General features: G+C 47.4%; 1 protein-coding gene across 3 annotated transcripts in view; it reads right to left on the bottom strand.

Moving 5' to 3' along the window:
* The window catches only part of wdr47a (WD repeat domain 47a), a 59,223-nt gene extending 44,084 nt beyond the window's left edge, over window positions 1-15,139 (bottom strand). The window contains exon 1 of one of the 3 annotated variants that reach the window (XM_078218190.1): window positions 15,071-15,139. The gene's annotated coding sequence lies outside the window, so the exon portion shown is untranslated. Of the gene's footprint in view, window positions 1-14,317; window positions 14,370-14,622; window positions 14,809-15,070 lie in introns of those variants that run through there. The other 2 variants (XM_078218189.1, XM_078218191.1) reach the window with 2 other exon arrangements.
* Between the last annotated feature and the right edge of the window lie 559 nt (window positions 15,140-15,698).

The following is a 15,698-nucleotide window of genomic DNA, read 5'->3' as shown; positions in this document are numbered from 1 at the left end:
CCACCTGGAAGGGGATTGACTCATCCACAGCATGCATCGTGGCCTCCGCGATGTCCGCTTTGATGCGGTCGAAGACCAAGCGGGCCTCTCCCGACAGGGGAAAAAGGGTGGATTTGATAAGCGGATGGGCCTTATCCGCATAATTAGGGGCCCACTGGGCGTAGGATGAGAAGAAGCCCAGGCATCTCCTCAGTGCTTTGAGATTGGTGGGAAGGGGAAGTTCCAGGAGGGGACGCATGCGGTCAGGATCGGGGCCGATGACCCCGTTCTCCACTACATACCCCAGGATGGCGAGGCGGTGAGTGCGGAAGACACACTTCTCCTAATTGTAGGTCAGGTTAAGGAGAGCGGCCGTGTGAAGGAATTTATTGAGGTTTGCGTCATGGTCCTGCTGATCATGGCCGCAGATGGTGACGTTATTCAGGTACGGGAAGGTGGCCCGCAGCCCGTTCTGGTCCACCATTCGGTCCATCTCACGCTGGAAAACCGAGACCCCATTGGTGACGCCGAAGGGGACCCTAAGGAAGTGATAGAGGCGGCCATCCGCCTCGAAAGCAGTATATTTGCGGTCCTCCGGGCGGATGGGGAGCTGGTGGTAAGCCGATTTCAGGTCAATAGTGGAGAACACCCGGTATTGCGCAATCTGATTGACCATGTCAGATATGCGCGAAAGGGGATACGTGTCCAGCTGCGTGTACCGATTGATGGTCTGACTGTAATCGATGACCATACGGTGTTTCTCCCCACTTTTGACTACCACCACTTGTGCTCTCCAGGGGCTAGTACTAGCCTCAATAATCCCTTCCTTCAGGAGCCGCTGGACCTCGGACCTAATGAAGGTCCTGTCCCCCGCACTGTACCGTCTGCTCTTGGTGGCAATATGCTTACATTCGGGGGTGAGGTGTTTGAATAGTGAGGGAGGGGTGACGTGAAAGGTCGAGAGGCTGCAAGTGGTGCGCGGTGGGCAGTCTAAGAACTGTGGGTTGCAGACGGAGAGCGGGGGAAGAGGCCCGTTGTACTGCAACGTGACACTCCTGAGATGGGCCAGGAAATCGAGCCCCAGGAGTACAGAGGTGTGGCAGCACCAGGAGCTTGAAATTTTCGTACTCGGTCCCCTGAACCGTAAGGGTCACCACACAGTACCCGAGGACATCCACTGAGCGGGACTTTGAGGCCAAGGAAATGGTTTGTTTAACTGGCGGCACAGAAAGGGCGTAGCGGCTCACCGTATCGGGGTGGATGAAACTCTCCGTACTCCCGCAGTCGAACAAACAATTTCCCTCGTGGCCATTTACCTGGATGTCCATCATGGACCTGGCGAGTTGATGCGGACGGGATTGATCTAGCTGGACAGCTGCCACCGTGGATCCTGGAGGGTGGTCGACCGCAGTTGCCGGCGTCCAAAATGGCGGCTCCCTTGTCTCACACGCGGCCGATGGCGTCCAAAATGGCAGCTCCCTTGACTCACACGCAGCCGATGGCATCCAAAATGGCGGCTCCCTTGACTCACATGTGGCCGATGGCGTCCGAAATGGCGGCTCCCTCAGGCCGCACACGGCACTGTTTGGCTTCGAGGACGACTTTGCCCTGCAGACTTTAGCATAGTGGCTCTTCTTCCCGCACCCAGAGCAGGACACCTCCCTAGCTGGGCAGCGTTGTCGGGGGTGCTTCCCCAGGCCGCAAAAATAACCCTTCGGACCTGCAACAGCCGCGTCGCTGGTGGGGCGTGGTGTGGCGTAGGTCTGTGGCCCTACTGGGGTGGCAGCGGCCGCGGTGCCCACGATGCAACCGCGTGGTCGGGTGCGTAAGCCTCGAGGTTACGGGAGGCCACCTCTAAGGATTCAGCGAGCACCACTGTTTTTGGTAGGTCCAGCCCACCTTGCTCCAGCAGTCGCCGCCGAATGTAGTTGGACGCGATGCCTGTAACATAGGCATCGCGGATCAAGTCCTCCGTGTGCTGCGCAGCAGATACAGCCTTGCAATTACAGGCCCTGCTGCGTACCCATAGTTCGCGGATAAACTGTGCACTCGATTCTCCCGGTCGTTGTCTTCGAGTAGCCAGAAGGTGTCTGGCGTAGACTTCGTTCGTCCGTTTACTATACTGGCTCTTTAGGAGCTCTAGCGCGTCCCTGTACGTCTCAGCGTCACGGATGGTGGAATATACCATGTCGCTTACCCGGGCGTGGAGCACGTGCAGCTTATCTGTTTCGGACTGGACGACAGCGGAGGCTTCGAGGAAGGCTTCAAAGCACTTCAGCCAGTGATCGAAGCTGTTGGCAACTCCCACAGCTTGAGGATCCAGGTCTAACTTATCGGGCTTCAAAATTTGCTCCATCCTATGAGTTTTGATTTTTTTCTTTGCGATTAAAATTGATGCACCATCAATTTATGAGGACTCCAGCGAGTGAGTGAAAACAACAGGCTTTTAATCGCAAAGAACTGGAACACACCCTTGTAGCTAGCTTGGCCCAGTCTGAGGCAGAGGGGAGAACTGTTACCTTTATACCTCGATCAGGTGGAAAGGGAGGAGTCTCGGGTCAGGCGCAGCAGGGGTGTGTCCAGGCATATAACATATAATTACAGTGGGTCACCACAACCTCCCCTCTCTGACGCTGAAGTGCTTAGCAAAGGACTTAGTAAAAGATCTTTATCTCGCTATGCCCGCATCTTCAATGAATTTCAAGTTCAGTGAAACACTGAGATCTTCTCCCATTGCCTGCGTGCCCACTTCTTTGGCCAGGAATGTTCTCCTGCTCAAAAGACCCTTTCACCCATCTCCAAAATTGTCCTGGACCCCTGCTTCGGGCCTCCTACCCCACCTTGATCTTTTCATTGAAAGCTGTCAGCATGACATCAGCCGTCTCAATTTCTTCCATCTCATTCACTCTAACCTACCTCCATCCGAACTTGCCGCACTCTGTTCCCTCAGGTCTAACATTGTTATCAAACCAAACCTGCTGATAAGGGGGTTGCTGTTGTTGCCCTGTAATCCGATCTTGCTGAGTCTGAATGCCAACTCTCCGACATTTCCTCCTACTTCCCCCTGGACCATGATCCACCACCAAACATACAGTGCAGTAGGATGCCATTTGGCCCATTGAGTCTGTACCGACCACAATCCCACCCAGGCCCTATTCCCGTAACCCCACATATTTACCCTGCTAATCCCCGATGCTTGGATTAATTTAGCATGGCCAATCAACCTAGCCCGCACATCTTTGGACTGTGGGAGGAAACCGGAGTACCCAGAGGAAACTCACACAGAGAGAATGTACAAACTCCACACAGACAGTGACCCGAGGCCGGAATTGAACCTGGGTCCCTGGTGCTGTGAGGCAGCAGTGCTAACCACTGTGCAACCGTGCCACCCCACATCAAGCCAGTGCTTTCAGAAGTCACTGACCTCATCTCCTCTGAGGATCTTTCCTCCAATGCTTCCCATCTCATTGTTCCCCAACACCACATTAGGTCATTTCTACCTTCTTTCCAAGAACAATAAACAGGGCTGTCCTGAAAGAGCTATCATTTCAGTCTCTTCCTGCCCCACTGAACTGATTTCTTCCTATCTTGACTCTTTTTCCCTTTACACATCTTTCTTCCAATGCCCTTCATCACTTTAAAAGTTTCCAATTTCTTGGCCCTCACCAATTTGTCTTCACCATGGACATTCAATCATTCTACACCTCCATCCCCAACCAGGATAATCTGAAGGCTCTCCACTTCTTTTCCAGTGGTTAGCACTGCTGCCTCATAGCACCAGTGACCCGGGTTCAATTCCGGCCTCAGGTAATTCTGGATGGAGTTTGCACGTTCTCCCTGTGTCTGAGTGGATTTCTTCTGGGTGCTCCGGTTTCCTCCCACAGTCCAAAGATGTGCAGGTTAGGTTGATTGGCCATGCTCAACTGACTGTTAACGTTAGGGAGATTAGCAGGGTAAGTACATGGCATTATGGGGTTAGGGCCTGGGTGGAATTGTTGTCCATGTAGGCTCGATGAGCTGAATGGCCTCTTTCTGCACTGTAGGGATTCTATGGTTCTTTCTTGAATGGAGGCTCAACCACTTTCTGTCAACTACTATCCTCCTCTACTTGACTGAATGTTTTCTCTCAGAACAATTTCTCCCTACCTCATCTCATTTCCTTCAAATAAAAGGTATTGCGATGGAAATCCACATGGGTCCTAACTATGTCTGCCTTTTTGTAGAATATGAGCATTTCTTGTTCCTTTCTTATTCAGGCCTGCTCCCTCAACTCTTTTTCCAAAACCTTTATGACTATATCAATGCTATGTCCTGCTTTCACCCTGAATTGGAAACTTTCATCAACCCTGCTCCCAATATCTTAGTTTCAAAATATCCACCTTCGTCTCTTCCTTTCTTTGACTTTTCTGTTTCTACTTCTGGCTATAGGCTGTCAGCTGATATCCATTATAAGCCCACTGACTTCTACCACGACTACACTTCATCACACACTACACCCTTTAAGGATTTTGTTCCATCCTCCTAGTTTCTTTGTCACCATCATCTGTTCTCATGATGCAATCTTCTATAACATCTGGCCTCCCGGACATCCACATCTGTGAGGGGTGTGTCGAGCTGCGGTTCCTGAGGGACCGTGTTAGGGAGCTGGAACTGCAGCTCGAGGATCTTAGGCTGATGAGGGAGAATGAGGAGGTGATAGACAAGAGCTATCATCAGGTGGTCACACCAGGGCAACGGGAGGAGGCCAAGTGGGTGATGGCCAGGAAGGGTAAGGCTAGGGTGGTTGAGAGCACCCCAGTGGATTTGCCCCTGCACAACAAGTACTCCTGCTTGAGTACTGCTGGGGGGGACAGCCCGCCTGGGGGAAGCAGCAGTGGCCGTGTCTCCGCAGTGGAGTCCAGCCCTGTAACTCAGAGGGCTAAGGAAAAGAGGAGGAAGGCGGTATTAATCGGGGACTCGATGGTGAAGGGGACAGACAGGCGTTTCTGCGGAGGTAGGCGGGATTCTCGCATGGTGGTCTGCCTCCCTGGGGCCGGGATCCAGGATGTCGCTAGTCGCGTCCCGGAAATCCTGAGGTGGGAGGGAGAGGAACCTGAGGTAGCGGTACATATTGGTACCGCTGATGTGGGTAGGAAGGGAGAAGGGGTCATGAAAAGGGAGTACAGGGAATTAGGGAGACAGCTGAGAAAGAGGAAAGCAAAGGTAGTAATCTCAGGATTACTGCCTGTGCCACGGGAAGGTGAGGGCAGGAATGGAGTGAGGTGGAAGATGAATGTGTGGCTGAGGGACTGGTGCAGGGGGCAGGGATTCAGGTTCCTGGACCATTGGGACCTCTTTAGGGGCAGGGGTGATCTGTATACAAAAAACGGGTGGAACTTGAATCACACGGGGACCAATATCCTGGCCGGTAGGTTGGCTAAAGTTACTGGGGAGAATTTAAACTAGATAGGTTGGGGGGAGGGGAGCTAGAAGAGTTGACTAGGATCAAGGAACTAATTGATGGGGTGGAGGATGCAGGGGTAAGGGGAATTACAAAATTAATGGTAGAGGAGAGGGTGCAAGTGAATGAAGGCGGTAATTTAGATAAGGGAGTAGAGGGAGAGGGTGTTCGCGACTCATCAAAGCGGGTCCAGATAAAAGCTGGAATAAGGACACTTTGCCTGAATGCACGAAGCATTCGGAACAAGGTATATGAGTTGATGGTGCAAATCAGCACGAGTGGGTACGATCTAGTGGCCATTACAGAAACGTGGCTGAAAGGTGACCAGGACTGGGAGATGAATATCCAGGGGTATCAGGCGTTTAGGAAGAATAGACAGGAAGGAAAAGGTGGTGGGGTCGCGCTATTAATAAGAGATAATATCAGGGTAGTACTGAGGGATGACATAGGCTCTGAGGAACAAAACGTGGAATCATTATGGGTAGAGATGAGGAATAGTAGAGGGAGAAAGACACTAGTAGGTGTGGTATATAGGCCCCCAAATAATAATGTTGAGGTGGGGAGGGCTATAAACAAGCAGATAAGGGATGCGTGTAAAAACGGAACGGCAATAATCATGGGGGACTTCAACATGCACATTGACTGGCAGACTCAAGTCGGTAAGGGTGGAATGGAGGAAGAGTTCTTAGAATGCTGTCGGGATAGTTTCCTTGAACAGCATGTTACGGAACCGACGAGGGAACGAGCTATTTTGGATCTGGTATTGTGTAACGAGGTAGGTAGAATTAAGGATCTTATTGTGAAGGACCCTCTTGGGTCTAGTGACCACAATATGGTCGAATTTCTGATTCAGATGGAAGAGGAGAAAGTTTGGTCCCAAACCAGTGTCCTCTGTTTGAACAGAGGGAAATATGATAGGATGAGGGATGAATTGGCTAAGGTAGACTGGGAGAGCAGGCTGGCAGGTAGGATAGCTGAGGAACAGTGGAGGATTTTTAAGGAGATCCTTTTCAGTTCTCAGCAAAAATATATTCCAGCAAAAAACAAGGATTGTAAGAAAAGGGAGAACCAGCCGTGGATAACGAAGGAAATAAAGGAGAGTATTAAAATAAAAACAGCTGCGTACAGAGTGGCCAAAAATAGTGGAGAAACAAGTGATTGGGAAAAATTTAAGAAACAACAAAGAGAGACTAAGAAAGCGATAAAGAAAGGAAGGATAGACTATGAAGCTAGGCTAGCAATTAATATAAAAAATGATAGTAAAAGTTTTTATAAATATATAAAAAGGAATAGAGTGGCTAGAGTGAATGTTGGACCCTTGGAGGACGAGAGGGGGGAGTTAATAGTGGGAAATGAGGATATGGCTGAGTCTTTAAATAAGTTTTTTGTGTCGGTCTTCACGGTGGAGGACACAAATAGTTTGCCAAATATTAACGATAGAGGGTTGGCAGCAGGAGAAATACTTAATACAATTAATGTAACCAGAGAGGCAGTGCTGGGTAGACTAATGGGACTGAAGGTGGACAAGTCCCCGGGTCCGGATGGAATGCATCCCAGGGTATTGAAAGAAATGTCAGAGGTAATAGTGGATGCGTTAGTGATTATTTATCAAAACTCGTTGCATTCTGGGGTAGTGCCGGTTGATTGGAAAACGGCTAATGTTACGCCGCTGTTTAAAAAAGGAAGGAGACAAAAGGCGGGTAACTATAGGCCGGTCAGCTTAACGTCTGTAGTAGGGAAAATGCTGGAATCCATTATTAAAGAGGAGATAGCAGGGCATCTGGATAGAAATGGTTCGATCAATCAGACGCAGCATGGATTCATGAGGGGAAAGTCGTGCTTGACGAACATGTTGGATTTTTATGAAGATGTGACTAGGGCGGTTGATGGAGGAGAACCGGTGGATGCGGTGTTTTTGGATTTCCAAAAGGCGTTTGATAAGGTGCCCCATAAAAGGCTACTGAAGAAGATTAGGGCACACGGAGTTGGGGGTAGTGTGTTAAAGTGGATTGGGGACTGGCTATCCGACAGGAAGCAAAGAGTCGGAATAAATGGGTGTTTTTCCGGTTGGAGGAAGGTAACTAGTGGCGTGCCGCAGGGATCGGTACTCGGGCCGCAACTATTTACCATTTATATAGATGATCTGGAGGAGGGGACGGAGTGTAGGGTAACGAAGTTTGCAGACGACACAAAGATAAGTGGAAAAGTGAATCGTGTGGAGGACGGAGAAGATCTGCAGAGAGATTTGGACAGGCTGAGTGAGTGGGCGAGGATATGGCAAATGGAGTATAACGTTGAGAAATGCGAGGTTATACACTTTGGAGGAAATAATAACAAATGGGATTACTATCTCAATGGAAACAAATTAAAACATGCTACCGTGCAAAGGGACCTGGGGGTCCTTGTGCATGAGACGCAAAAGCCCAGTCTGCAGGTACAACAGGTGATCAAGAAGGCAAATGGGATGTTGGCCTATATTGCGAAGGGGATAGAATATAAAAGCAGGGATGTCTTGATGCACCTGTACAGGGCATTGGTGAGGCCGCAGCTGGAATACTGTGTGCAGTATTGGTCCCCTTATATGAGGAAGGATATATTGGCATTGGAGGGAGTGCAGAGAAGGTTCACCAGGTTGATACCGGAGATGAGGGGTTTGGATTATGAGGAGAGGCTGAGGAGATTGGGTTTGTACTCGTTGGAGTTTAGAAGGATGAGGGGGGATCTTATGGAGACTTATAAGATAATGCGGGGGCTGGATAGGGTGGAGGCGGAGAGATTCTTTCCACTTAGTAAGGAAGTTAAAACTAGAGGACACAGCCTCAAAATAAAGGGGGGTCGGTTTAAGACAGAGTTGAGGAGGAACTTCTTCTCCCAGAGGGTGGTGAATCTCTGGAATTCTCTGCCCACTGAGGTGGTGGAGGCTACCTCGCTGAATATGTTTAAAGCGCGGATGGATGGATTCCTGATCGGTAAGGGAATTAAGGGTTATGGGGATCAGGCGGGTAAGTGGTACTGATCCACGTCAGATCAGCCATGATCTTATTGAATGGCGGGGCAGGCTCGAAGGGCTAGATGGCCTACTCCTGCTCCTATTTCTTATGTTCTTATGTTCTTATGTTCTTATAACAGTGCTTCTGAGATGTCTTCCTTTTTTCCCCATCAATCTTTGATCATAATTGATGGTTTGACTGTGTCCATCACATTTCCAGCACTTCCCAGCCATTCCCCTTGCTCCTAGAACCATGATATAGCTCTTCTTGTTCTCACCTTTTACCCCACCAACCTCAATGGATTATTTTCCACCACCTGCAGCATGATGCCATCACCAAACACACCTCTCCTTTCCATCCCCACATTCTGAAGGAACCATTCTCTCAGTAATATCCTGGTTCACTCCTCAGTCACCCTCAAACCCTATCTCATTTCCACAACATCTTTCCATGTAAATGCAGGAGATATAACACCTACTCCTTTATCCCTTCTCTGCTCACCGTCCACGGCCCCAGACATTCCTTCCAGCTGAAGCAGCAACTTGCATGCATTTTTTTCAATCTAATCTACTGTATTTGCTGATCATAATGTGGCCTCCTCTACATTGGGGAGATTAAACACAGATTGGGTGACTGCTTTGCAAACACCTTCATTCAGTCTGCACGCATGTCCCCGAGTTTCCAGTGGCCTGTCATTTTAATTCTTCACCTTGTTCTTACATTGACATTTCGGTCCTCCACCTATTGCACTGTTTTAGTAAAGCTCAACACAAGCTTGAGGAACAGCATCTCATCTTTCATTTAAGCACTTTATAGCTTTCTGAACTCAACACGAGTTCAACAATTTCAGACAATACTCTCGCTTCCCATTTTCTTTGCATATTTCAGTTTTCCTCTTTATTTTTGCTTGTACTCAGCGACATCTTTTGTTTCTTTTCTTGCCCCATCACCAGTCTCTTCAGCCCTGGAAGACTAACTCTTACAAAATTCAACTTCTTCTGACTTTCACCCTATACCAGACTTCCTTGTGTCCTTGCTCAAAAACCTATTACATTTCTAATCTTTTCCAGTCTAAATGAAAGATCCCATGCCTGAAACATTAACTCAGTTTCTCTCTACAAATGCAGCCATAACCTGACTATTTCCATCATTTTCTATTTTTATAACTTGTGCTAGGTTATGGGCACCAGAAATTTGTATGTGGTGAAGTTTATTAGCGATGGAATTCTGGTCAGGACAACATTGAAATAGTCAAGCCTGTAAGTGTCAAAGGCATGGAACGTGGGTTTCAGCAACAGATGGGCTAAGGTAGCGGCAAAGGCAGATGATGTTGAGATGGGAGTAGGCAGTCTTGTGATCGAGTGGAATCTGAGTCAGGAATTTAGCTCAGGGTTAAATAGAATGCTGACACATTAACTGGTTCAGCCTGGGACAGTGGCTCAGTTTCTTGTGGTCTTGGAAGCAGGATTGAATTGGCGAAAGGATACAGAGTCACTGTACATGTAGAATCTAACTGTATGTCTGTGCATGTCAGCAACTAGATGAGCAAGAGAAGGCGGCCAAAGATGAATTTCTGTGGGACTCCACAAGAAAAGGTTGGGTCAAGAAGAAATATAATTGCTAGAAATCTATCCACAAATAGGAAAAAGTGAAGCCAAAAAAAAGGGCCATTCCTTCCAATAGGCACTGGAGGTAGTATGGTCAACCATGATTCAGTTGGTAGCACTGTCACCTAGAAAGGCCGTATCCGTCCTCTCAGGTGGATGAAAAAGATTCCATGGCATTATCAAAAGCAGAGGAGTTACGTTGGTGTCCTAACCAAAATTTAACCCTCCATCGATATTCAAAAGAAAAACAGATCATCTGATTGTTGCTGCATCGCTGACAGCATTTAGTGGTGATGATAGGCACTACATAAATGCAAGTGTGTCTTTCTTTTATCACATTCACAATGGCAAAACCTCTGAGGTGCGTGCTCATTCACATAATGACTGCAAGAGGCTTGCACTCCTTCTGCGTCCAAAGCCCTGCTATGGTTCAATCGGCATGCTCTACAAATTCTAGGTACACAAGCGCAGTTAGCAGAATTACCCAATCCCTGGAGGAGGTTATGACACCGATCGATGTGGACGGTTACACTTTTTTAATAAGAACAAAACATAGGAACATAAGAACTCTGAGCAGGAGTAGGCAATTCAGCCTCTGAAGCCTGCTCTAGCACCCAATATGATCATGGCTGATCTTATCTCATCTCTCCTCAACTCCACTTTACTGCCTGTTCTCTATAACCCTTCATTCAACCCATTAATAATCTTTCTCCTCCTCAAATTTTCTCAATGTCCCGGCATCCACCACACTCTGGGTTAGTGAATTCCACAGATTCACAATCCTTTCAGATAAGTTTTAAATCCTCTGTTTTAAATCAGCTACCCCTTATCCTGAACTATGAGCTCTCATTTTAGATTGCCCCATAAGAGGAAACATCCCCTCTACGTTTACCCTTTATTATCTTATATGGCTCAATTAAATCTCCTCCTTCTAAACTCTAGAAAGTATAGGCCGAAACTGTTCAAATTCTTTTCACAAGACAAACTTTTAAGCACAAATATTTCTTTTGATTTTACCATTTGATGTTGATGACAGTTATATTAATATATGATTAAGCATTTTGTATAACTCGTGGTATATTTGGCATTTATTAAATTTAGTGAATCTTATTCATGGGTGAGAGTTAGTGCACATGCCTGATTTCTATCTTACAGCCACTGAGATGAAGCAGGCCACTCATGTAGCCCACTCACTAGCTTAGGTTGCTCATCACTGGTCTGGGATCTCCAGAGGGCATTAAAGGAGCTCAGGATGGCAAGTCTTTATTTTTAAGGCTAATATCCTTTCAGGTATGATACCCAAAACAAAAAAGAATACTCTAGATGAGATCTGTCCTCTGTTCTATACAACTGAAGCATCAATTCCACCTCTTCGTATTCCACTCCGCTGGCGATAAAAGATCAACATCCCATTCACATTTATGGTTAGCACTGCTGCCTCAGCGTTAGGGACCCGGGTTCAATTCCTGGCTTGGGTCACTGTTTGTGTGGCGTCTGCACGTTCTCCCTGTATCTGCGTGGCTTTCCTCCGGGTGCTCCTGTTTCCTCCCACAATCCAAACGATGTGCTGTGTAGGTGCATTGGCTATGCTAAAAAATTCTTCCTTAGTGTACCCGAACAGGTGCCAGAGTGTGGCCACTGGGGGATTTTCACAGTATCTTCATTGCAGTGCTAATGTAAGCCTACCTATGATGCTAATAAACAAACTAACTTTACTTGTACTTGTGCACTAACTTTTAATGATTTGTGTACACAGACATGCAATTTCTCACCATAAAGAAAATATTCCATTTGTCTTTCTTGGAACCAAAATGGATGATCACAGTTACCCCACGCTGAACTCCCGCTGCACAGTTCTGCCCACTCACAATCTGTCTTTGTCACTGTGATTTCTTGTTCTCATCAGCACAACTCACTTCCTAACAGTGTCACCTGCAAATCTGAATACACAACTACCTATGCAGAGAACAGTGGCATGTTGGTATTGTCATTGGACTGGTAATTCAGAGACCCAATGTAACAATGATCTGAGGACCTAGGTTCAAATTTCACCATGACAGGTGGTGAAATTTTAATTCAATAAAAATCTGGGATTAAAAGTCCAATGATGACCATGAAATCATCGTCGATTGTTAGAAAAACCCATCTGGTTCACTAATTTCCTTTAGGGAAGGAAATCTGCCGCCCTTACCCGGTCTGGTCTACATATGACTCCAGAGCCGCAGTAATGTGGTTGACTCTTAAATGCCCTGAGGGACAGTCAATAGATGTTGGCCTGCCAGCGATGCCCACATCTCAAGGAATAAAAAAAAACTTCAAGTCATTACATTGCAAAGCGGAGGTTTAGTTCAGATCCTTGAGGATCATTACTTTTCATATTCTGGCAGAATGTAGCCCCTTTTGTAGAATAGAATAGAATCCCTACAGTGGAGAAGGCCATTTGGCCCATCAACTCTCTGACAGAGCATCTTACCCAGGCCCTATCCCAGTTACCCACATATTTACCCCGCTAATTCCCCTGATCTACACATCTTGGGACGCGAAGGGACAATTTAGCATGGCCAATCTACCTAACCTGCATATCTTTGGACTCTGGGAGGAAACCAGAGCACCCGGGGGAAACTCACGCAGACAAACGTGCAAGCTCCACACAGTCATCCAAGGCCGGAGTTGAACTGGGTCCCTGGCACTGTGAGACAGCAGAGTTAACCACTGTGCCACCATGCCGCGATGCAAAATTTTCCCTTTATCCTGCTTCGTCTTCCAACTCTTAATCTATTACCAATCCATGTCACAAATCCACACACATGTTTGCTAATCTGTTTTGTGGAATCTTTTCTTTCCCAAATTCATTCTCGGGAAAAAATAGAAAAAGAAGTAGGCCAGACTGCTTCTCAATAAGATCATGGTTGATCTTCAACCTGACCTCCACTTTCTGGCCCTATCACCCAATTCCATTAGCATCCAAAAATCTTTCAGTCTCAGGTCTTGAATATTCACATTGACTGCACATCCACAGCCTCCTCTGGTGCAGAATTCCAAAGTTTCACAACCCTCTCAGGTGACAAAAGTTGTCGGCATCACAGGAATGACTCCTTATTCTAGACTTCCCAGCCAGGGGAAACAGCCTTTCACCATCTACCCTGTTAAAACCTAATAACTTTATATGTTTCCACTCAAACTATTCTCAAAGCAGCTCTCTGGTAAACATTTGTTGTGTTCCTCCCACCAACCTGAGCAAGCATATCCTTTCTTGGGTAAGGAGGCCAAATTTGCACACAGTACTCAGACTTGCTCTCATCAAAATCCTATGTAACTGCATAAATATGTATAATATAAATATAGATATAGGTATGTTGAGCTTGACCAGCATTTATTGCCCATCCATAGTTACCAATCAGAAGATGGTGCTGAGTTTCCTTCTTGAACAATTGCAGGTAAAGTACTCTCACAGTATTGTTAGGTAGGGGATTTCAGCAACAATTATCAAACGCCTTCTGGATCTCCATATAAGCATCATCCACAGACTCTTTGGTGAAAGAACATTGACCTGAAATATTAACTCAGTTTCTTTCTCCCCAGATGCTGCCAGACTTGCCGAATTTTTTTCAGCATGTTCTGCTTTTTATTTCAGATTTCCAGCGTCCACAGTATTCTGCTTTTTCACAGTCTCTCCTGTCTGCCATGCCAACGTCCTCAAAAAATTGATCTGATTAGTTAAGTAGGACTTTCACAAATCTGTATTGATTCTCTTTGATCAGCTCAGGTTTTCAAGTGCTCAATGATATATATTCCTCAATATATATTCCTATAACCCCCAAAATTAATGGTTCTTGGTTTCTCTCTCCCTTAAGTAATGGAAATAATGGAGTAACACAGATTTTGACATGCTTTGCGTAAACCTTCCCTTTACTTTGAAACAACCTCATCAAACTGCTTTCCCCTCTCCCCATCTTCAAAAGTCTCGTCAAAGCCAGTTTTTCTTTGGTAACCTCCCTAATTTTTCTTCCAATGTTCTGATGAAATCCGAAACGTCAACTGGTCGCCTCCTTTCACTCTCCTAGCCTGCTGCTTGTTTCCAGCATTGCCTGTTCTTTCACATCTGTAGTTAGATCAGAGACCCAGCCTGTTCTTCGTCTTGATGGAATCAGGACAAAGACCTGTAATCACTTGAGTCACCATTTAAAGGCTTCATGGAACCCTTTCGCCTCATTCTCGCCTCTGGTATATTTGATAGGGATTTAGAAAGTCGGCAGGGGCGTTTCCCGCCCTATGTTTTTTTTTGGGGGGGGGTCCCTCACCTTGACAGCGAAGATAGGGGATGCCATACAATCGACCCGGAGCTGCAAACCCCATCCATCGCATCGCACAAAGAGACGGCCTCAAGAACTCACTCCCCAGGTAAACAAACGCGGGGGGGGGGGGGGGGGGGGGGTGTTTAAACATTAAAAAAACACCGACAAATATACAATCACAGGGACAACTTCATTCCCCCCCCACCCCCATATTGACCAAAGCCGGTGGCCGCAGCCGCCCTCACAACTCGCCCACACCTCCAATATCATTGACAAGTCAAAACATCCAGATATCGCTTAGAAATCCATACCGTCAACCGGCAAGTTGTAATCGCAACGAGCGTCGCCTTATTGTTTTTTTTTCTGTCGCTCACCACTCCCGGGTTTTTACCCACACTCGGTGCTGACCGTTATTTTCCCAATCCATCCCCCGGCTGTCAGCCACGGCCCGAGTCTCACTATATGGCAGGAAACGCTCCCGGAACCGCACTGCGCCTGCGCGCCGCCGCATCTAACCTCAGGGCTCAGGATTTGGCAGGTGGACGCCAGCGGGGCGGGGAGGGACCAGCCAGCCAGCCAAGCCTTCCTTTCCATCCGTCCCCTTCCCCCCTACCCTAATGGGCTGGATCGGGGATAAGTGATTATCCAAGAAGCTCAATTGGATTGGGGGAGTGGGCAGCCATTCCTCGACCCACAAGTTGTATATATTTATCGCTATGTTCCAATGCTAGAAAGTTCCAGATGGAAGCTGCCGCTTACCCAGGTGAATGGCGCAGTCAGAGCGCTGCCCCGCTCGCGCTGTGGCCGTTGACCGTTGTCTTGGTGCTCGCGCTCAATCACCGCGCAGCCGCCTCTGCACAGAGCGCGTGTGTCTCTCCCCGACGGGGAAGGAGGCAGGGAGATGCTGTTGGAATACGATCATGCCTCTAGAAGACGTTCCAATTCTTAAACCCATCTTAAATTTTAAACGTCTAATCTACAACCGCCCCCCGCGCAGCGCACAAACACCAGTTCCTGTGCCGTAAACTCGAATGAGGCATGTAACTCACCGAGTGTTTACAATCTGTGCCGCCTATAACCACCGGCATTTCTTTCCTCTCTGGTTCGGCGCTGCACCTCAGTAGTGAAGGTGTGGACTCCTTCACCGTCAGGTTGCAGTAACGGTGTTTACTCAGCTACCCATGACAACACCTGTCGGCTGTCATTTTGCTTCCAACTAGATAAAGGCAAAATACTGCCGATGCTGGAATCTGAAACAAAAACAGAAAATGCTGGAAAAAATTCTCAGCAGGTCGGACAGCTTCGGTGGAGAGAGAATAGAGCCAACGTTTCGAGTCAGGATAACCTTTGTCAAAATAAAGACAAGACTGTGGTGTAAGGCTGGTTG

This window comes from Mustelus asterias, chromosome 8 (assembly GCF_964213995.1).
Source record: "Mustelus asterias chromosome 8, sMusAst1.hap1.1, whole genome shotgun sequence".
NCBI lineage: Eukaryota > Metazoa > Chordata > Chondrichthyes > Carcharhiniformes > Triakidae > Mustelus > Mustelus asterias.
The sequence above is the reverse complement of the archived record's forward strand: the minus strand, read 5'-3'. Positions and strand labels throughout refer to the sequence as shown.